At 36.7% G+C, this 23,170-nt stretch overlaps 1 protein-coding gene across 32 annotated transcripts in view; it reads right to left on the bottom strand.

The window, feature by feature from the left end:
• Positions 1 to 23,170, bottom strand: part of slc8a1b (solute carrier family 8 member 1b) — a 200,584-nt gene that overhangs the window by 144,305 nt on the left and 33,109 nt on the right. The window lies entirely within an intron of this gene.

Raw genomic sequence — 23,170 nt, 5'->3', positions numbered from 1 at the left:
ACAATAACAATCATACAGCTTTTGAAAAGCATTAGAGTGAGTAAATAATGTCGGTGTGTTCATTTTGGGTCAACTTTCCCAACAATTGCGAGTGTAGCTGTTAGTCTGCATGTTTGAGGTTTAGTGGGTCCAGCTTTGCCTCCAGGGCCGTTGTGTGCTGCTCTTTTTGAGACCAAACCGTGTCGGCAGCACAGAATGCCAGGGGTCATGTCAGCAGTCACCACACAAGTCTGCTCATTTTGGACACACTAATATGTGTGTCTGGAGTGTGTGTGAGTAATGAGAAAATAGATTATACTGAATTAAAGCTTTACAAATCAGATTCAAATTTCCAAGCCATCCTCCCAATCAATAACCAGCAGAAATATTAAATGTAAAATGTGTGCACAGCATACTGTACATACATGGCTCTATTGGAAATTAGTAGCAAACAATTAACTAGGGGGTACAAGAGCTTGCTTCCTCAATGATGCTTCTAATCTTAAGGGTAGGTAAGACATTAATATACTGCAGATAAACGTGGGTGCAGTGCACACAGACAAGGTTGGAGTTAATTCTTATGATTTAAAACAATTGCTCTAAATTTACCACGGCACTAAGCATTTATTTGATCAAAAACACAATTAAAACAGAAATATAGAGATGTAGATTTGGACATTTTGGCTGATAATGAAAACCAATAACACCATACCTGCCAACACTCCCGCTTTTCCCGGGAGTCTCCTGTATTTCAGACCCATCTCCCGCCCATCTACGTATTGTTCTGTCTCCCGGAATTACACCCCTTCACCGGTCCTCAGTTTTTTAATACAGTCTGGCTAGCTTTTTGGTTCAGTCCCCCATGCACACCGAACTTAACGCGCAACCATCTTCATACCCCTCTACACCCCCCCCCACTCTTCACTTCGCGCGCACCAACCGCCACCCCCCCGTCCTGCCCCCCGCTCTTAACTTCTCGCTATAATTGGATAGCAAGGTGGGTGGGACAAGACAATAGACGGGAGAGCACATGATACAGTACAAAGACACAAGCCATGTGCTCACATAAAACAAGACTAGAACACGCAGCTAATGAGAGAACTCCTGAATACTAAAGCGCGAGACGCATGTAAACATTCGGTCTTTGTCAGGTGACGACACACTTGTAAACACCGAATTGCATTATGGGACATAGCCGCCATTTGTGTTGTATCCGAGTTAACGTGAGCTGTTACATTATATGGCTTTAGCGTCTTTCGCAGAGTATCACAGTGTTACGTTCTTGTAGTGTTAAGGGCTGTAATAGTAAATCACACGATCGAAAAGGTAAACAAATGATCACGATGACAGATATTTTAAATTTCCCACTCGGAAGAAAGGATATTGACGGACTGTAGCGGTAACAAGAGATTCATCGGGTGTCCTGGCCTGCTGCATTGAGACGCAAAATATATCTTCATTTCTCCGTTTATGCTCTCAACATTTTCACAAAGGTAAGTACGGAAGAATATTTAAGTAACTTCACAATTGTCATTGCTTGACCTTCAATTAATTATAATAATTAAATGTAACACTTTAGTTTTGGGAGTAGACCTGCATTTAAATCTTAATGAAGCAACTTAGTGCATATGGATTTAAGTTTGTAAAGAAATTGATTGTTAAAATATTGTCAAATACTTTAACCTTAGTTACAACTTAGATTTGCAGATTTACTCACCCCCTGTCAAAAAGAAAATTTTCGACTGTCCTTTTTCTGAAAACAAATATAGGTTTTTGTTGAAATCATTCCATTAAATGTTTTAAACTTCCAGACTGTAGCTTCATGGGGGTAAATGCTTAAAAGTTTACTAATTCTTTTTATGTGTAATATTTTTGCTGTATATACGTTTCTAACTTTGTCATTGCCAGCCAAGCTGCATATGAGATGATGGAGACTGACCCAGACTGAGCACCATCTCTACATTGGGGACACACAGAAACTACACAGACAGACACTGCACTCTGCAAGACAAACTAAGAGGGAAAGAAAACCAACACTGCAGTCAGCTGAAGATGTGGACGAACAACATGCTGAGAAGGAGACACGTGAGGTTGGAGATGGTGAGAGACAAACAACACTAAGGAGGTAGCTGAGACAAACTGAATGTAAATTGTGTATGGACACGTGTAAAAGTAAACCGCCTGTTGGGGGAGAACTAACAGCTGCTGTGTGAACTGGAGAATACAGGATATCTGATGGATTTTGTAACAAGAATGATGCTAAAGTACCAAACAGTAAAACAAAAACACAAAATCTTAATAACAAGCACTGAGCCATAAACATGATACTCCCTTTTGAAGGTGAAGATGTCACATTACAGCATAGAATTGAAACTGTCAAACAAACCAACGTTCAACTGCAGTGTAGAAGAGCTGTAGATGTCACTAAAAGTCAAAAGTCCAGGTGTATAAATGTATTCTGTGCTTAATTGCAAATTCTTTGCAAATTCCTTTACATTTTTGTAACTTTGTGTCTGTCACTGTGTTAATGAGTGCGTTTTGCTGATGTTTCATTCTGTCTTATGTAAACCATATGATGCATTCCTTCAGAAATGACTTTTCCCTTAATGCCTGAATAAAAATATCATTTTTATGAATGTAAATAAATGGAGGATGACTTAAAATGTGTTGTTAACTCATTTATTGTTTATGTTCTTCACAATAACAAAACTGGTACATCAAATCCAAACACTTATTACTTAAACTAAATAATCCTTTAAAGAACTGAGACTCAATGTATTTGACTAAATTAAATCAGAATAGTGTTTACATTTTTTTGTTCTGTTTCCTTCATTACATTTATTGTTCGTATTTGTAAAATACTTTGGATACAAACATTTGTCCAATAGTTTGTAAATGTAAATATTAGATGTAACAAATGAACTAAAATGAAAAACTGTAATACATAATTAAAAATACGTACTGTCTTTTAATGGTGTTTAAACTAAAACAATGTATATTAAGACATTGATGATATACAGCAGGGGTCACCAATCCCTGCAGGATTTAGCTCCAACTTGCCTCAACACACCTGCCTGGATGTTTCAAGTATACCAAGTAAGACCTTGATTAGCTTGTTCAGGTGTGTTTGATTAGGGTTGGAGCTAAAATTTCCAGGACACCGGCCCTCCAGGAACAAGTTTGGTGACCACTGATATACAGTATGACATGTCATCAGGGGCGTTGCTATGGTCGAAAGGGATTAGGGGCTTTCAATTAAACAACATAAAAACGGTGGACCAATTTTGAGCGGTTTTTAGATCGACTGCAACTTGACTTAGGGGTGTGGTCCCCCCGCCCACCAATATTGATTGGCATGCGTTACCTAATCCTCAGTTTGTCGTTTCACATCCGCCATTTTCAGCGCGAGTCAAAGTGATGTCACTAAAGGAACACCCTTGCTCTATGTTTAGATGCAAGGCTCATTGGGCTCAATACAAGATCAGAATTCACCTCATGATCGCTCTAATTTGAATTATTGTTTGTAACTTTGTAGGTAGATTTGAAAACTAGTTTACTTTTCATTCCGTCCATCTTAAACTTCAGCTGTTTGCATTTCTCGAGGTCACAGAATCTCCCTGTGAGTGTGATTTTAACTAGGTGCAGCTGTAAAGTGTGAGCGCCTTTGTCTCACGAGAGTGTCGCTCCATTGGAAAACTTGCCTGCAGGTCGCACACCAGAAGCACCGCTCGGCGACGCGCAGCTTCCCGCCACGCAGCACCATGCATTTTAGAATTCTAAATACACAACGGCGCTTCTATCGGCGGCTGTCTGCAGCGCCCAGCCAGGATTTAGGACACTTCATGTTTCTGCTGCCCACAGAGCTCCATCTGAATGGTTTCATTTTAAATAACATGCGAATGTCCGTGTCTGGTGTGCCGTGTTGCGGCTCTAAGCGGGTCATCCGGTGCCTCAGTCAAAGTAATTCATTGTGTGTGGTTATTAGTCTCGGTGTCCAAGCTTGGAACTTTAAACTAGCACACAGTTGGCTGTAAAACTGTACAAAGACACAAATAATTTTGTACTCTCTGCTTGGTCTGTGTCTGAGGCGTACATGTACGGCTGAATGCTGGTCCTCTCATGTTGCTTCTCTCTGTCTGCCTGTTTGTTGCCAAACACAGAGCGGGAGAGCTCTTAACTTGTTAAGTTGGGCGGGAATTGAAAACTAATTTTCATGTGAAGCAACACACCCCTAAAACAGCGATCTGTGTACACGCTCCCAACATCACACTTGAGAACACATTATAATAAAAAAATCTGAACTGTGTTTTGAACTGAACCTAAACTGGCACACTCAGAAGAACCATAATATTAATATTAAATCATAAAACAGGGATAAACTCTTTGCTCTTCAAAATCCAAAAACATGTTAAAATTCAAGTGAGAGCTTTTCTTTTTCTAGATTGCTTTTCAAAACCTTGGAGTTGGGTTTAGGAAAGGGGGTGGGCGGGTCAATCTGTGCTTTTTTAAAACACTATTGGTTGGCATTAGGGAAGAAGGAGGGTGGGGGGGGTAATTGGTCAGTCGGTAAATCAGTCAGTCGACAGCAGCCTCTGGTTGATTTTTCGTGAGAACAGCAGGCGTTAATCTAACTTATGAAAGAAATTTGAGTTCTGAAAAAGCATACACTGTGGCCTCTGGCAGATTCGCAAAAACAAAAACAAAAAAAAATTAAATAAATAAAAATACAAAAAAAGCTCCTTGAATGTAATTTGCTCTCTCCAGAAATGGATATATGGGTATCCAATCCGAATAAGCTTGGGTTGCAAAAAACATAAAAAGGTTCAGCACCCTTGCATAAAATAATTAACATCCCGAACATTTGAATGGAGGCATATCTGAAAGTAAGACTAAAATTCCACACAGTGACACTGCATAGTTTGGTGTCCTCAGTACAGTATTTGACAGCAGATTCAATTTGTTTACATGTTTTAGACCCAATTAGATAATGGAAAGCAAAAACACTGGATATGTCCCAGAAACAACTCTGCACCCAAACAGAAACTTTCACTGCTGCCATTTCATTGAAACGTGACAGATAGTCTGTTAGTTGCGATAGTCGCCAATATTTGAGTAGAAATGGAGTTTGTTCAAGCACGCCCAAAGACAAGCCAGCAACACAAACCAAACCGATCCAGCAGGAGTATACTCAGCTGCAAGCAATTTGAGCTTAGATCAGCTGTGGAGTCATGGGATTTAGTATTATTCCAATTACTGGGTCATTGTGTGTGTGTGTGCTTAACATCTGTACTTGTACCCCTGCTGTGACGCAGAGGCTTTCTGCCAATTCGTTCCATTAGGACTAAAAGTAACGATTAATCACTGCTGATGTCTTTTATCACATACTGAGTCAGATCATCATAACTACATGTGTAATGTCTCAAAAACTGCAAAGACCCCCAAGATGTCTTTGGAGTGTCAGAACTCCCCGCTGAAAAGCAAACCAACATCCCTGGCTGTCGTGGCGCAGAAAAAAAAAACATAAAACAATAATCTAGCTGAATAATTCAACTGAAAACATTTCAGATTTGGTCCAACAGACCCTGGAGGCACGTACTGTTCAAAGTGTATTTGTATGTGTGTTCAAAGTACTTGTCCAGCATTTATACCCAAAGGGCTTGCTTGTATTATTGCTCTCCACTTGGCCATTAATGTGGCAAAATCTAAAGAAAAAAACCAACACTAAAACATACAAACAAATATGATGATGCACTGCAGACTTCTTAAATATTCTTAATTATAAATCTTATTTCGTCTTGTTTACCTAAAAATGACTTGCCGTTTTTAACATTTCAAGACTTGTTTGCGATTTTCTGTACCTCATTAATAGCATGTTGGACAAAACAGGCAAAATTCAAGTTATATTTTTTTTTAAAAACGAGTATTAGATTGTGGCTCAGTGGTTGGCAATGTTGGCTCACAGCAAGAAGGTCACTGGTTTGAGTCCTAGCTATGCAAGTTGGCATTTTCTGTGTGAAGTTGGCATGTTATTCCCATGTTCGTGGGGATTTTTTGCAGTTGCCCTGGTTTCCCCCACAGTCCAAAGACATGCGCTATAGGTGGATTGGGTAAGCTAAATTGGCCACAATGTATGAGTGTGTGTGTGTGAATGCAAGAGTATATGGGTGCTTCCCAGTGATGCGGCTGGAAAGGCATGCACTGCGTAAAACATATGCTGGATTAGTTGGTGGTTCATTTTGCTGTGGCAACCTCTAAAATAGAGACTAGGCTAAAGAAAAATGAATGAATGAAGTATGAGTTCCACAGTTTTGCTTGATCATTAATTAAATGATCATTAAAAACTGTATTTTAAATTAACATTATATTATCTTGTAATTTCAATATGCACATCCTAAAATGTATATAATATAACAGTTAGTGCTGCCAAAATCATAGCATGTATATAATTTGTATTATCAAATACAGTACATAAAACTATAAATTCTTATTAGGCATGAATTTTGATTAACTAGCACAAACAGTCTGTAATAACAAAATTAATGATGAATGAAATTTTTTTTTTTATTATTTCGGGGTATTTTTAAAATCAATAATGTTACAACAATATTTTGCTGATGTCTTTTCAGATTCAGGTCCTAAACCACCAGTAGAATGCAATAAGTCCCTGTCATAATAAGGGAATCAGTATAAAAAAAGAAAAAAAAAGTCAGCTCTGTCGCTTTACATCCGATTATACTCATTCGATGCTGTGAGTGCACACAAAACTACTCCTTTCATCTGCAGAACTTAATGTAGGCATATCACTCATCTTAAGCCTACTCTAATTTGAAACAATACTTTTTTTTAAAGGTAACTAAGTAACACATTTAGTCAATAATTGTTAAAAAAATTTTAAATTTAGTTATGAAATAAAAAAAATTTAGTTATGATTTATAAAGTACACTTTAACCAACACTGATCACCATATAGTAGAGAAGTATGTGATTTCAGACACAGTCACTCTCTTTACGAAAGGATCATTGCATTATTGGTTCAATCGATTTGTTTTCACAAAAAAGTGTTGCTCAATGTACAAATATTTAACTCATTCAATAAGTGAAGTTTATTTATAAACAAATTTCAAGAGGATCATGTGCTTATGATTGTTCACAGCTGTTCCAACTTTAGCTAACGACTGATTATCCTATCAGATGATCCTTAACTCACTATAAAAAACCAGACTTTTCTCATCTCAATATCTTCGTCTTGAAGAAACCCCCTCCACCCAACCCTACTTTCCCCCTTCTCAAACGGGCGTCACAGTGGCCAGCGATTAGCGCTGTTGCCTCAAAGCAAGAATGCCCCTGGTTTAATTCCTTTCCAAACCAGACGGCATTTGTGCGGAGTTTGCTCGTTCTTCCCGTGGTCGCGTGGGTTTTCCCCGGGTCCTCCGGTTTCCTCCCACAGTTCAAAACCAAGCACTCTAAACAATTAATCCAAAATACTTTAGCTAAACTCTGAGTACACGTTTCAGCATCCATATCTGACACTTAGCTACAACAAGCAAGAGGGGGAGTCATCGAGATCTACCTGAGCTCAAACTCCCCTCTCGCCTTGCAACGGGAGGGAGCCCAGGGCTCGAGGATCTTATAAGCTCAGGGCTCTGTCCCGGGACAGCACGCCAAACTAGATTTATTATCAATCATCAGCTAAGCGTGAACTCTTGAATAACATCTTGTCTGTTGAACTGTTGTGCAAAATAATCACATTTGCAATGCTGCTCATGGTGATATTCAAAACACTGTCACACTTCCATGTCTGATATTCTTATATATCTTATCCTGTAAATATATATAAAAAACATACTAGCTGGAGTCTTTATAGACTCTCATCACCAAAAAAATTTATATGCAATAAATATGTCAGAAGCAGAGCTATATTTAGATTTTTTTTAGCTATAAACTGACCATAAAGCTTAAACTGTCTTTGAGTACTCTTTGTTAAATTAACATTGGATAATATTGCTTACAATGCCAAACATTCCAACATAATCGATGCTCAAAAGCTCATGCAGTAGCTAAACTCAAAACAACAGTGTTCCAATCCTCTCCACGCTTTCCTTTTAAGAGATATTGTTAGACCTTATTAAATGCAACAATACATAATGTTCCTACCAACTTCTAAGGATGCGAGTGAACTGCAAGCCATGCAACATCTGCTTGGACAGACTTTTTGTTTATACTGGACTTGTAATTACTTGTCCTTTTCATGTACCATCAACCTTGTCAACTAATGCAAATGTGACTGTAAACACCAAACAAAACACTTAGACTTGCTTTTTGTCTCCAGAAGTGCTTCAACTTAACAGTTGTAATGACAGTCCTGAATGGCTAACGGCACCACAAGAATTCACACAACACCAAACCCTTCAACTATACTGGGATTTGCTACCAAAGATAAATATACATATTTATACACACATATATTATTCCTATATACACATGTACATACAGTGCATCCGGAAAGTATTCATAGTTCTTCACTTTTTTCACGTTACAGCCTTATTCCAAAATGGATTAAATTCTTTTATTTCCCCAAAACTCTACACACAAGACCCCATAATGACAATGTGAAAAACATGAAATTGTTGCAAATTTAAAGGCTACCTATGGTAAAAAAAAAAAATCTCCTTTACACGCTGTTTGGACATACATGTGTGTAAGTATAGTGTATATACTGCCATATTGGGGTGAAATAAACACACCCAGTCCTTGTTTTTTTTATTTAACAACATAAAAACAGTGGACCAATTGGAGCGGTTTTCAGATCGACCACAACTTTACACAGGAGTGCGGTCCCCCCGCCCACCAACATTGATTGACAGCTGCGCGCATTAACATGTCTCCGTGGTAACGCATATACTCATATCGACAAGACAGGACGAGCGCAAAGCGACCGGGAATAAAAGGTCTGGTCAGTTTGCTTGGATCATCAATCAGCATCAAACGTGATCAAGAGTGAGTTTTACAAGTTTAACATGTTTTAAAACGTGTGCACGTGTGTAATGAAATTCAGCCATTCACTACAGATTCACTTCATCAGCACAGCCGCGCGTCTCTCACTGTCTCTGTGTGTGTGTGTGTGTGTCTGACTGTCTACGCTATGTATGTGTGTGTCGCGCTACGTGTCTGTGCTATGTGTGTGTGTGTGTGAGTGTGTCTGCGTGTCTACGCCATGTATGTGTGCGTGTGTCTGCACTACATGTCTGTGCTGTGTGTGTGTGAGTGTGTCTGCGTGAGTGTGTCTGCCTGCCTACGGTATGTACGTGTGTGTGTGTGTCTGCGCTACGTGTCTGTGCTATGTGTGTGTGTGTGCGTGTCTGTGCTGTGTGTGCTTGAACTCATTGTTGCAACTCCACAAAAAATGCATTAAATACTGATTGGTAAAGTTCTTACGGTAGTATTTCTCACAAACGTTACGTGAGATCTGCTTCCTGAGGCAGCCGAGGGCGTGTTGAGGCATGTTGCTGACAGGCACGTGGGAACGGTGGGCAGGGATGACTCGCCTTAAAAGCCCAGTGCAAAAAAACAGCAACAACCTTTTCCCAGCTATAATACAGACATTTCAAACAGCTATAATAAATACTCTAAAGGGTGTTTTGAGCTGAAACTTTACAGACACATTTTGGGGGAACAAAAGAAACAAAAAAGGGGTAACCTATGTGCCCTTTAATAAAAATGAAAAATCTGAAAAATCACAAGTACATAAGTATTCACAGCCTTTGCTCAGTGTTTTGTTGATGCACCTTTGGCAGCAATTACAGCCTTATGCCTTTTTGAATATGATGCTACAATCTTGACACACCTGTTTTTGGGAATTTTTGCCCATTCCTCTTTGCAGTACCTCTTAAGCTCTAACAGGTTGGATGGGGATTGACAGTGTACAGCCATTTTCAGATCTCTCCAGAGATGTTTAATAGGATTTAGGTCTGGGCTCTGGCTGGGCCACTCAATGACTTTCACTGAGTTGTTGTAAAGTCATTCCATTGATATTTTGGCAGTGTACTTTGGGTCATTGTCCTGCTGGAAGATGAACTCTCACCCCATTCTGAGGTCAAGAGCACTTTGAAGCAGGTTTTCGTTCAGGATGTCTCTGTACATTGGTGCATTCATCTTTCCCTCTATCCTGACTAGTCTTCCAGTTCCTGCTGCTGAAAAACATCCCCACAGCATGATGCTGCCACCACCATGCTTCACTTTAAGGATGGTATTAGCCTGGTGATAAGTGCTGCCTGGTATTCTCCAAATGCAACACCTGGCATTCACTCCAAAGAGTTCCATTTTAGTCTCATCAGACCAGAGAATTTTGTTTCTTATGGTCTGAGAGTCCTTCAGATACTTTTTGGTACAACTGTACAGGCCTGATTGGTGGATTGCTGCACAGATGGTTGTTCTTCTGTAAGGTTCTCCTCTCTCCACAGAAAAACGCTGGAGCTCAGACAGAGTGACCCCCGGGTTAAAGATCACCTCCCTGACTAAGGCCCTTCTCCCCTGATAATGTAGCTTATATGGCCAGCCAACGCTAGGAAGAGTCCTGGTTCCAAACATCTTCCACTTACAGATGATGGAGGCCACTGTGCTCATTGGAACTTTCAGAGCAGTAGAAAATTTTCTGTAACCTTCCCCAGCCTTGAGACATTCCTGTCTCGGAAGTCTACAGACAATTCTGTTGTCTTCATGCTTGGTTTGTGCTTTGGCATACACTGTCAATCCTGGGACCTTATATAGACAGGTGCATGCCTTTTCAAATCATGTCCAATTAACTGCAAATACCACAGGTGAACTCCAATTAAGCTGCTGAAACCTTTTAAGAATGATCAATGGAAACAGGATGCACCTAAGCTCAATTTAGAGCTTTACAGCAAAGGCTGTGAATACATATGTACATGTGATTTTCCAGTTTTTATTATTATTATTATTTTTTAATTTGCAACTATTAAAAAAAAAAACTTTTTTCACATTGTCATTATGGAGTATTGTGTGCAGAATTTTGAGGGAATGAATTAATCTAATCCATTTTGGAATAAGGCAGAAACATTAAAAATATGTGGAAAAGGTGAAGCACTAGGAATGCTTTCCAGATGCACTGTATTAAATACTATCCGTTCCATATAGTTTATGTGCTATAATTGGATCCCAAATACATCTGCAAACCCAAATAATATGAAAAAAGATTCACTTGTTTTGTTTTTTCTGTCAGAACAGCATGTAAAGATGTATGATAATGGTCTATGGAATATTTTGAAATTTTGTTTTACATATGTTTTATTTAAACTGTATATGTTGTTTGTAGATAAAAATTAGAACACTACCAAAAAAACAAAAAAAAAAAAACTCCAAAAAAAACACATGGTTGATGTTGTACATCTGAAATAGGAGAAAGGGCTAACTGGGCCATGATAAACCAGCCAAACACTGACCCCAGGGGACTGAGTCATCAACCTGACCTCCTGCCACCACTGTTGACCTCTCTGTCCCTTCCATCAAAAAGAACCTGCTCAGGAAACACTCTCTGCATGGAAGTAGGAGGAAAAAAACTGTGTGTGCTCTTGTGCATTAAAAAAACATTATTCCAAAAATTACTGCATTTACTTTTTTGACCTTAGATATCAGCAAGGATGTCATAATAGAAGCGAATTTTTTTTGCAAAATTTTACATTCATTTGATATTATGACAGCTAGAGCCGTACACCTCTCTCTTCCACAATGTATTTACATACACCTACACAGTCCTCATGACTCAACAAAACTAGATCAGTCTCGCTGTAATCAACAAAGCTGTCTACATTGCGAACCCGGTCAGGCAAACAACATAAATGCAAATTGAACAAAAGTGACATTGTAGACATGCAAAGATTACAGACGTCCTGATTTGTTCATGTTTTTGAAAGAAGTCTATATTCCTGTTATTATTCCTGTCATTCAGAGCGGAATTTCAGATCATTACTCTTATCCAGGCTTCAGTGTCACATGATACTTCAGAAATCATTCTAATATGCTGATTCAATCATCAAGAAACTTTTCTGAATATCTGTATTTTGTAATAATACATTTTAATATATATATACTTAACTTATATTCATTACAACACATTAAATTAAAAGTCACAGTGCAGACATATATACCGCTACAAAAGACTCAAATTAATGCTGCTATTTTGCACTTCTGAAAAGTAACATGTATTATGATTTCCATAAATAAATGAATCATAAAAATCCATATTCAGCTTTTAATTATTGATACAAAGCAGCACCAATAATAGCTTGCCATACTGGAGGAGCATATCAGGATATTAAAATGATTTCTGAAGGATCATGTGAAACTGTAAACTGGAGGAATACATTACAAATTTTAATATCTGCATTAATATTAATCTAAATTATAATAAGAGTTTTGAATAACTAACTAAATTAAAAAAAATGTCACGTCCTTTATAGTTTATATTTGGATATTATATTTCATTATGTTATATACTTATTATATACTTATCGGCCACTTTATTAGGTACACCTGCCCAACTGCTTGTTAACGCAAATTTGTAATCAGCCAATCACATAGCAGTAACTCAATGCATTTATGCATGTAGACATGGTCAAGATGATCTGTTGCTGTTCAAACAAAGCATCAGAATAGGGAAGAAAGGTGATTTAAGTGACGTTGATGGTTGTTGGTGCCAGATGGGCTGGTCTGAGTATTTCAGAAACTGCTGATCTACTGGGATTTCATGCACAACCATCTCTAGGGTTTACAGAAAATGGTCTGAAAAAGACACAATATCTTGTGAGCAGCAGTTCTGTGGGCACAAATTAATTTCCAGAGGCAGAGGAGAATGGTTAGATTGGTTCGAGCTGATAGAAAGGCAACAGTAACTCAAATAACCAACTGATGGCTACTTCTAGCAGGGTAATGCACCATGTCATAAAGTGTGAATCATCTCAGACTGGTTTCTTGAACATGACAATGAGGTCACTGTACTTAAATGGCCTCCACAGTCACCAGAACAAAATCCAGTAGAGCACCTTTTGGGGTGTGGTGGAAAGGGAGATTTGCATCATGGAAGTACAGCCGACAAATCTGCAGCAACTGTGTGATGCTATCAAGTTAATATGGACCAAAATCTCTGAGGAAAATTTCCAGTACCTTGTTGGTTCTATACCACAAAGGGTTAAGACAGTTCTGTAGGCAAAATGGGGTCCAACCCGGTACTAGTAAGGTGTCTAATAAAGTTGTCTGTGAGTGTATTACATAATACTAAAATTATGTGAATTTTATTTGACTCATTCCTACATTACACTAAAGGCAGAAACTGTTTAACTTTTTTACATTCAGAACGGTATCCAAATGTAACACTGTATTTACAGTTCAATTTATAGGTCATACAAAAATAAACCTATTTGTTTCCCATATAGTCCAAAAGACACCTCAAATCCATCACAAATGCAAACATTCAGATTGGGCAACGTTTACAGAGTTTCAATTTAATCCTGTCAACAACAAAACAAACTGCAACCATTAGTGCCAGAAACAAACGAGATGGTAATCCTGCCAGCAACTCAAATCTTTCCTTTCCAGAAACTTCACAATAGACAATCCATCAACCTACCGTAACGGTCTCATTCCCTTTGATAACTGCACTGTGTGTTTGTGTACGTGTTTATACATGAGCATGTGTGTGTGAAACAAAGAGAAAGAAGAGCTGGGGAGTAATGGGGACAGAACTCAAAGCCAGCTGCGCTCTGTCATGTGCAGAAGCGACCGCAGATGAATAGAGGACAGAGGAAGACAGATTTGTGTGCATGTGTATGTGTGAATGAATGCTTTGAGTGGGCATGCAGGACCACAGGAGCTGTCAGAACCGAAGCACACACGTTGCACCACCACTTCATATTTATGTAAGAACGTTTTAATGGTCTCAGGCTTGGCTACTTAAAAGGTAATTACAATAATTATCAAAAAGAAAAAAAAAATCCCTCGGTTGGTTTGACATGGTGAGTGGCTCATTTGAGGTACAGCACTCAGTGGAAATCCAGTACATTTCTCTGAAAACTTTACTTGTCTTTGAATGAGCGAGGATTATGAGTCATTTGATAGGAGATATGGAGAGACTCGTTTCCAGTTCTGAGTAACATAACCATGTTTTAATCTCAAGTAATGCTTTGTTTAGCATGGCACACTGGTCGAACTACTTGTTCTACGAACAACTTATGACTATACATAAAAATAATTTAATGAGAAAATACAAGTCTGCAACATCAAGCAACATAACAAATGGCTTTTTACGGAAAACTAAATCAATGGAAGTGAATAAGAGCAGAAGTCCTGGGTCAATAAGTTTCCATAACATCAAATTTAGGGGTTCTTTATGCAACCAAGCACATGCATTTCAAGATTTCTTTTTAAAAACTAAATGTAGACATACAGAGAGAGACTCTTTTTCCAGTTCTGAGTAACATTTTAATCTGAAGTAAATCTTTGTCCAGCATGTTACAGTACTATCAGGTAACCTGTAACTGACTACGTGCATACTGTGGGGGCCTGTTGCTAACATTCAACAACAATCAAAGACCGTGATATAACATACTGTGCTGTCTGTACATTTAAATGAAGGCAAGTGCTGAATAGATCTCTTAACAGGAGTGTTATAATGGCGCCTGAAGTTTTTGTTCTTAACCTGTGTTGGCCTCTCTCAGAGAGAGACTTGAGCCTACGCGTTCACTTCCCTCTGAATAACACCCTGTCATTAGCATAGCGATTAGAAGCATGAGCAAGGGGAGACTTTCTTTAGCTGTCAATCAAATGAACGCTTATTGTGAAGTTTTAGATTCCACAGGTGCATTTTTATATGAAAAAGGAGAGCGTGCTCCAACCCCAACAACACTATACTAGCACAGAGCTTTTTAAACAGTGGGAAACAAGGGAATGGATGCTATGTAGGGGATCCACTGTATGGAGAAACAATCCAATTTATTTATCTATTCATTTTTGTTTTAAGCATTTTATGTAAAATAATTACTAAAAACATTTCCATTTTTATATTTTAATAACAAAACTCTAGGATGATGAGATAATATTAATTATTTTGTTATTATTAAATATGATTCAATGTTATATAAATATATTTAATATTAACAAAATAATTAATGTTAATTATTAGATTATATTGATTAAATTACATTTAAAAGTAAAAAAAACACTGAAATAAAAAATGAATACATAGGAAAAACATAACTGACGCTAAATGTAGCATTCAAATATTAATGTTTCATAGTATGAATTGAGTAATTTTGCACAATTGGAGTTACATAGTATTTTATTTAAAGATAAAAGCCCAAACTCCAAATTTAGGGTTGATTTCTGAATTTTTTCATTCCATTAAACACTTGTATTTTAGCAATTTTTCCCAAACAAACTTTGAGTGACCACAAATTTAGCATCAGAAAGGACTACATAGACTCTCACCAACTAAAATCGCATTAATCTGAGGTTACTATAGCAACAGCACAGCACACTGCTCAAACCCTGTCTATTAGTATCATCTAAAGGAGATTTTTTTTTTTTTACTTTGATTAGCTTTTTTTGATTTTCTCTCACTTGTTTATTCTTAAAACTAAAGACAATAATATTCAGCATATAAAAACTAGTTTTGATGTCTCATGCACTATTGCTTCAAGTAAATTTATCTTGTTTACAAAACTTTTAATGAAAAGATATAAAGTCAATTTTAATAAATCATCATTTTATGAACCTGGTTCAAGTTGGGCTTTTGGGTTTACAGCACAGAGCAGCAGAAATGCACTGGGTTTAAGAGTGATTTTTGTCATACTTCATTAGTGTGGTCAGGGTGAACTTCAAGTTAGCTAACTAAAAAGTAAAGTAGCACATTTTAAAACATATGAGATAATATAGGGAAGGAGCAAATGGAATAAAATAAAAAATAAATAAAATACAATATAAAAATAAATAAAAATCTAAAACTAAATAAAATCTAAAATAAAAACTAAATAAAATCTAAAACTAAAAATCTAAAACAACACTAAATAAAAACTAAAACAAAATAAACTACAAAAAAACTTAAAATCTAATTAAATCTAAAACTACATAAAATCATAAAATAAAATCTAAAACAAAATAAAATCTAACAAAACAAAATCTAAAACTAAAATAAAAAACAATTCAAATCTAAAATTAAAATCTAAAATAAAATTAAATCTAAAACTACAAATCTGAAACAAAACTAAATTAAACCAAATCTAAAACTAAATAAAATCTAAAACTAAAAAGCAAAAAGAAAACTAAATCTAAAACTAAAATCTAAAACAAAAATTACATAAAATCTAAAAATAAATAAAATCTTTAAAGATCTTAAGGATTAAATCCTTAATGTTTAAATGACATTAAATTGACTTACCATTCACAAACCCTCCACTTGTTCCAAACATTTATGACTCTTTTTCAACTGGGCACAAAATATATTTTAAAGTATTTTGGTATTGACATCCATAAAGTAGTAAAAAGAAAGAAAAGAAAGATAACCTCAAACAGGTTTGGAACAAGTGGAGGTTGAGTAAATGATATACTTTACAGTTTTAGGTGAGCTATCCCTTAAAGAGCAAAACAAGTTTAAAAGTTTGCCTAAATTTAAAATAAATATGAAAACGTGATCTGGTAAGCATCAATCATGTCAAGTCTAGCAGAGTGCTCAACTAGCAAAATACAACAAGCACGATTGTTTCAGAGAGAGATCAAACACTACTAGGCAACAGTAAATGGTATACAGCACACAAGCATCTTCTGGTCCAAGTTTTGAATTAGTCTGAACCATGGTTTTATTTGGCATATACATGGGTCCAAACTCACAGCTGACAATGTTTGTATATGGTGGAGGAGGAGGAGGATGTATGTATTGTATTGTTCATCAAAATGGCACTTGTACTTATTCTTAATACTGCAACCTATATAAAAAAAGAGCCCCCAGGCTGCTGTGAATGCACTTAGGACAATGTGCCGAGGCTGTGGATTAAAGGTAATAATGTTGTAAATAATGTTCAGTTTCTTGCACAGAGCAAACGTTTTGCTTTAGTGACACCTCAAGGCATCATCAGGAGATATGGGTATTACTTTTTATTTTGCCTGTATATAGTTGGGTTTCCATTACCCTGTGTTGATGCACCTTTGAAGTATCGCAGAAACAACCGATAGAAACACTCAATTCTTAATAAACATCCCTAAGAAAGTTTTGATATTTGCTTGAGGTGGTATTGGATTATGCGAATGATGATTTGCATTATAGAAGCTTGATTTCTGCTCTTTCCACTTTTGAGGTTGAAAGGTCATTTCTACGTTTTAACAAAGTGACTTGTATTGAAATTTCAGTAGTTTGAAATAGTATAAGAAATAATCTAGAAAGAAATATGTCTGTAAAATAACAGAAAATGTACTGGCAGTTTATTACAAGGTTTTAATAAGGTTAAAAGCTGTTGTAAGAAAGATCAAGGTCCCATAATGCAACTCATTCATTCATATTCCTTGAGCTTAAGTCACTTTTTTATCATTGCCACAGCGGAATGAACTGTCAAATATTCCGGCATATGTTTTACGCAGCCGATGCCCTTCCAGCAGCGAACCCAGCACTGGGAAAGTACACACACACACTCATACACTAAGGCCAATTTTTGTTTACCAATGAAATTCACCTATACTACAAGTCTTTGGACTTGTGGGGGAAAATCGGAGCACCCGGAGGAAACCCACACGAACACAGGGAGAACATGCAAACTCCCCACAGAAATGCCAACTGACCCAGTCGGGACTTGAACCAGCGACCTTCTTGCTGTGAGGTGACATAGCTAACCACTGTGCCACTGAATGACAAAATATGAAAAACTACTAATTTATGGATATTATTTTTACAGTACAACACCAAAACACCACGGATCTTCATCTGAAACCTGGCTCAGCTCTGTGCAACTGCAACTGTTGTTAGAAGATTGCTGATTTAATATCACAAGAAATGTCACCACTGCACTCCAAATCATCTCAACTGTACAGTACGTGATAAACCCCACCCCTCCCTCACCATTATAAATTCATCAATGAATTAAAAAGCACAGTCAAAAATCTGGAGGAACTGATGTTCAAAGTGTGCCACATGGACGTTTCGGCTTTTGTTTTGCTCTCATAAACACAGGTAGTTTCCAGATGGTCCTTGCCGCTTCTTAGTGGCTTCCGCTCAGATCAAAGGAATGGAAAATTAGCCTAGCAGCAGCTCTTCTGATATTACAAATTACACCGGCACATATTCTCATGCATATCCACACACTTTCCCAGCTGGAAACTATCCAGAATGAGAAGACGGGGAAGCACAAATGACAAACACTCACAGCTCATCATCTCACTGTCAATTCTGTTAACCTTTTCCCTAGAAACAGGTTTCTTCGGTTACCTTTTCCCTCATTTCTGAAGAGCTGCTGGAAAAACAGAAACTGCAGTTACCTCTGGCATCTTGCACAACAGTGTTCTTTTTCAGTGAGGATCTCTTTCTTTGTTGACATTATCTGTCTTTTTGAAGGGCTAACATATCAAAGTTTCCTCGTGGACATTTGCCTCCCTGTGATTGCCAGTGAGGGGGTCACAGCGTGCGCCTGCAGCTGTGATTTCAGAAGAAACAGCCTCATGCTGACTAAAGCACAAAACAGAGCATCAAAACAACACCTTTCTCATCAGGAGACAAGCCAAAGACATCTGCTCAAACGCCCGGAAAATGACACCCTGCATAAAGATGACTTCGCATAATTGCTCAATATTCCATCCATACTCAGTGCGTATGCATTAACTTTAACATTCTGGCTGATAAACAGATCATTCTTTTATATTTTTATGCCATGTTGTAAAATCAAGCACACACACACACACACACCAGATAATTACAGCATTTTAATGTAATCGCTAATTAGTGATAAAATAGAATACACAGACAATTACTTTAATATTATGGGTAATTAGCAATAACTTTAAAGGGCACCTCATCTTTTGTAAGCTGTTTGGACAAAATTGTGTAGGTATAGTGTGTCCACAGTCATATTGAACTGATATAAACACAATAAGTCTCTTTTTTTATTTTCTGACGTTAATATAGGAGCCAAATCCCTCCCATTTTGAGGCCCAATCATCATCTAATGTGATCAAGAGCGAGTTTTAAACATTTTTAAAACAGTGCATGTTTGAAATAAATGACAGTGATTTTAATGTATTTTAATACCCCTGCATGTCAGTACAATTACAAAGGAAGATGCTTCAATCCGTGTTTGTGGATGTAAAATCAGGTTTATTTTGTACATTGACATAACGGATATCCATACAGTAGTGGGTATTAATGTGTATCCTGTCACGTTTGCTGTGCAAAATGGTGCACAGTTAATTGTGCGTGATGTTTGTGTCTATGTGTAAGTGCGTGAACTTTGTAATGACATTGTGTGTGACTCACCGTTGCAGAATTAACTCCACTACAAATACATTAAATAATCATTGGGAAAGTTCTTCTGTAGTATTTTGCACAAATGTTACACGAGATCTGCCTTCCTTCATGTCTGTGACTGTGCTGTTCATCTGATACAGCTGAGGCAGAGATTGAGACATGTGGGAAAGGTAGGCGGGAAGAACTAGCATTAAAGGCACAGGCAACAAAAACAGCTACATATTGTTCAGAGCAGAAAATTCTAATGTTCTGAAAGGTAAAATAAATAATCGGATGGGTGTTTTGAGCTGAAACTCTACAGGTACATTCTAGAGACACAAAAGACTTATATTAAATCTTGAAAAAGGGCTAAAATAGGTGCCATTTAAAGAGAATAAAAAATAATTATTTCAATGTTCTTTATAATAAAATAAAACAATAATCAGACAAATTACAGCATTAGAATATTATAGCTAAATAATAAAACACAACGCACATTATGGGTAATAAGTAATGTAACACTATTGTGTCGTTGCACCAAATGTGTTTGATGGGATGTTGTTCAGAGGATTCTTTCAAAATAAACCCTGATGTACAGCAGTAAATGCGTGTGTGTCTTGTTATTACAATGATATTTACTCCATATCTAATAAGCATTTTCTGTACAAATTTAGCAAATATATTATTTTTAAGCTTCCCATATAAAAACAAATAGCTACAATGACTACAACTAGCTACAAAAAATATGCTTACAAGCATCAATAAAGAACTGCTTTTGAACCAATAGGACTTTATTCAACATTGACTGATTTTGGCACTAATATCTGTTACTAGCTTACTGGAGCTTCTATTGCGATTGTTGTTTTCATCTGACCTTGTGATTTCATGCAGTTAATAAACAAACGGTTATTATTGGTCTGTTATGTCAATTATTTTCATGTTAAAGCTGATTTGCTAATCTATGAGACAAAAAACAACAGATAAATATTAGTGATATTAGCATCAAATATTCATGCAATAAATACCTCAGGGAATCTTTAGAAAGGAAAAAACAATCATTTTAGGCAACTACTGATATAACTGTAAAACATCAGGCATTTGTGAAAGTCTCACAAGAAATGTTTCTTTGTATAAAATCCTCTAAGCTGTTTAGCAGAATTCATGTGAATGGGTCTGTTTCTGGACATCCTTAAGTGTCTGTCTTCTCATTTCAGGCAGCTCTGCTTTACTTTATTCACACAGGTCTTCCCTCCACTTTAAAGTGCTAATCGTGTACTCTCTTGACTGCTTTTTTAGCTTCAGTAAAAGAAACTGCAGCAAAAATTACAGTCAATGTGGAAATTAGCTCACTGTTACAACACAGTACTGGGCAAGAGGAGGAGGGAAAAAAAGGAAGAATACAAAATATTTCTTCACTTTGGCAGTTGTTGGTGACTTACCACCGTGGTTGTAAAGAATTGGCACAGCACAGCCCTAACAAAACAATTCTTGAGACTTTATGGGGACAATTACATTTTTTTTGGTTCAGTCCACTTTAATTTGTTAACTTGATAAATTTGTGTTGGGGCAACATGAATGAATTGTGTAGAACCCTGTGTATTCTTTTTACAGTGTAGTGCATGCATTAACTAACATTAATGGATTTATTTTATATAATTACATTTCAATATAATATTTTTAATAGTTTAAAATTATCAGCTAACTTATGGATAGACCTCAGTTAAGATATACATTTAAATATTTACATTAAATTTACAAATCATTTAAAATTACTCTTGTTTGGAAACAATTAATATAATAATGAAATGAGATATACATTTCATATATATATATATATATATATATATATATATATATATATATATATATATATATATATATATATATATATATATATATATATATATATATATATATATATCATTCTATAAAGATGTCTTATCTTGAACAGAGAAGTGAATTGCTGACTCTCAAATAAAATGACTCTCTCATGTTTCGTGATTGGCTGTTTGCTGCACGTGTCACACTTTCATATGCAAGCAGTCCAGAGTTAATAACAAAAATCTGGCTTAAGCGCCTAGTTACATTTACATTTAGTCATTTAGCAGACGCTTTTATCCAAAGCGACTTACAAATGAGGACAAGGAAGCAATTTACACAACTATAAGAGCAACGATGAATAAGTGCTATAGGCAAGTTTCAGGTCTGTAAAGTCTATGAAGGAAAGCATTGGTAATTTTTATCGTTTTTTTTTTTTTTTTTTTTTTGAGTACAGTTAGTGGTATATCCAGAGAGGCAATTGCAGATTAGATTGTGAAGTGGAGACTAAATAGTTGAGTTTTTAGTCATTTCTTGAAAACAGCAAGTGACTCTGCCGTTCTGATGCAGTTAGGGAGTTCATTCCACCAACTGGGCAGATTAAACGCGAGAGTTCGGGAAAGTGATTTCTTTATTTGGGATGAAACCACGAGGCGACGTTCATTCACAGAACACAAGTTTCTAGAGGGCTCATAAATCTGCAGAAGAAGGAGCAAAGCCAGAAGTCGCTTTGTAGGCAAACGTTAGAGCTTTGAATTTGATGCGAGCAGCCATTGGCAGCCAGTGCAAATGGATGAGCAGCGGAGTGACATGTGCTCTTTTAGGTTTACAGAGAAAGTTTATATCAAGCTTTGTTAAATCACTTAACCAAACAAATCCAACCTGGTTAAGATCAGGTTTTGTCAGCATGAAACCTACTTCGCAAACCTGAATTTTGTTCAACTCATTTTGTGCAACAGGCCTCCACTCGTCGATGCAGTCAACTCTAAAATAAATACCCATGCCTCCTGACGACACATACTGGGGTCTTATGATGCAGAACTATTAATCAGTGTAAGAAATTCAATATTCACAGTTTATTGCCTGCATGTCCAATTGATGAACAAATCCTGCTTTTGAATTGTGTAAAAAATCTGTGTATCTGCCTGAGGGTTTATTGCCAACACACTACATGTTCCAAAGTGAAATCTTATGAATTTGTCTGACACTAGCTTAGATGTGAAATTAAACAATATACATCATCCTTTGTGTCTTTCTGTTCATTTCTTTATGAACTCAGCACTTGAATGGTCTAAATCACAGGTGTCAAACTCAGTTCCAAAAGGGCCGCAGCTCTGCACAGTTTAGTTCCAACCCTAAATAAACACACCTGATCAAACTAATTGAGTCCTTCAGGCTTGTTTGAAACCTACAGGTAAGTGTGTTGGAGCAGGGTTGGAACTAAACTGTGCAGGGCTTCGGCCCTTTTGGAACCGAGTTTGACACCCCTGGTCTAAATAAATGTTGATTTATGTGTATATAAAAAGTCAAGTTGATGAAAGACTTATGATTTGAACTTTATTTGGTATATATGCTTTAGAAATTAAAACTATCTTTATTGGGTGCTTTGTGTCTGCACTATAACTGATCATGTGAACTAACAAGTAAATCAATTGTTTAAACCAGCTTTTTTTGTTCAAAAGAACTGGTTTGCAGAAAAAAAACTGCACTTCCTTGTTTTCCTGAGACTATGGATTACATGTAAAAAGGTTCCATTTCTTGTACAAATTAATCGTTTTTCATCAAAAGATTCCAATATTCAATCAAGAGCAACAAATGCTGATTTTGTGTTGCAGTTGCACTTTACGTTTTATGACAATGTGCGGTTAGCTACTAACTTGAC

This window comes from Danio rerio, chromosome 17 (genome assembly GCF_049306965.1).
Source record: "Danio rerio strain Tuebingen ecotype United States chromosome 17, GRCz12tu, whole genome shotgun sequence".
Lineage (NCBI taxonomy): Eukaryota > Metazoa > Chordata > Actinopteri > Cypriniformes > Danionidae > Danio > Danio rerio.
Note: the sequence above shows the minus strand (reverse complement) of the source record. Positions and strands in the feature narration are given on the sequence as shown.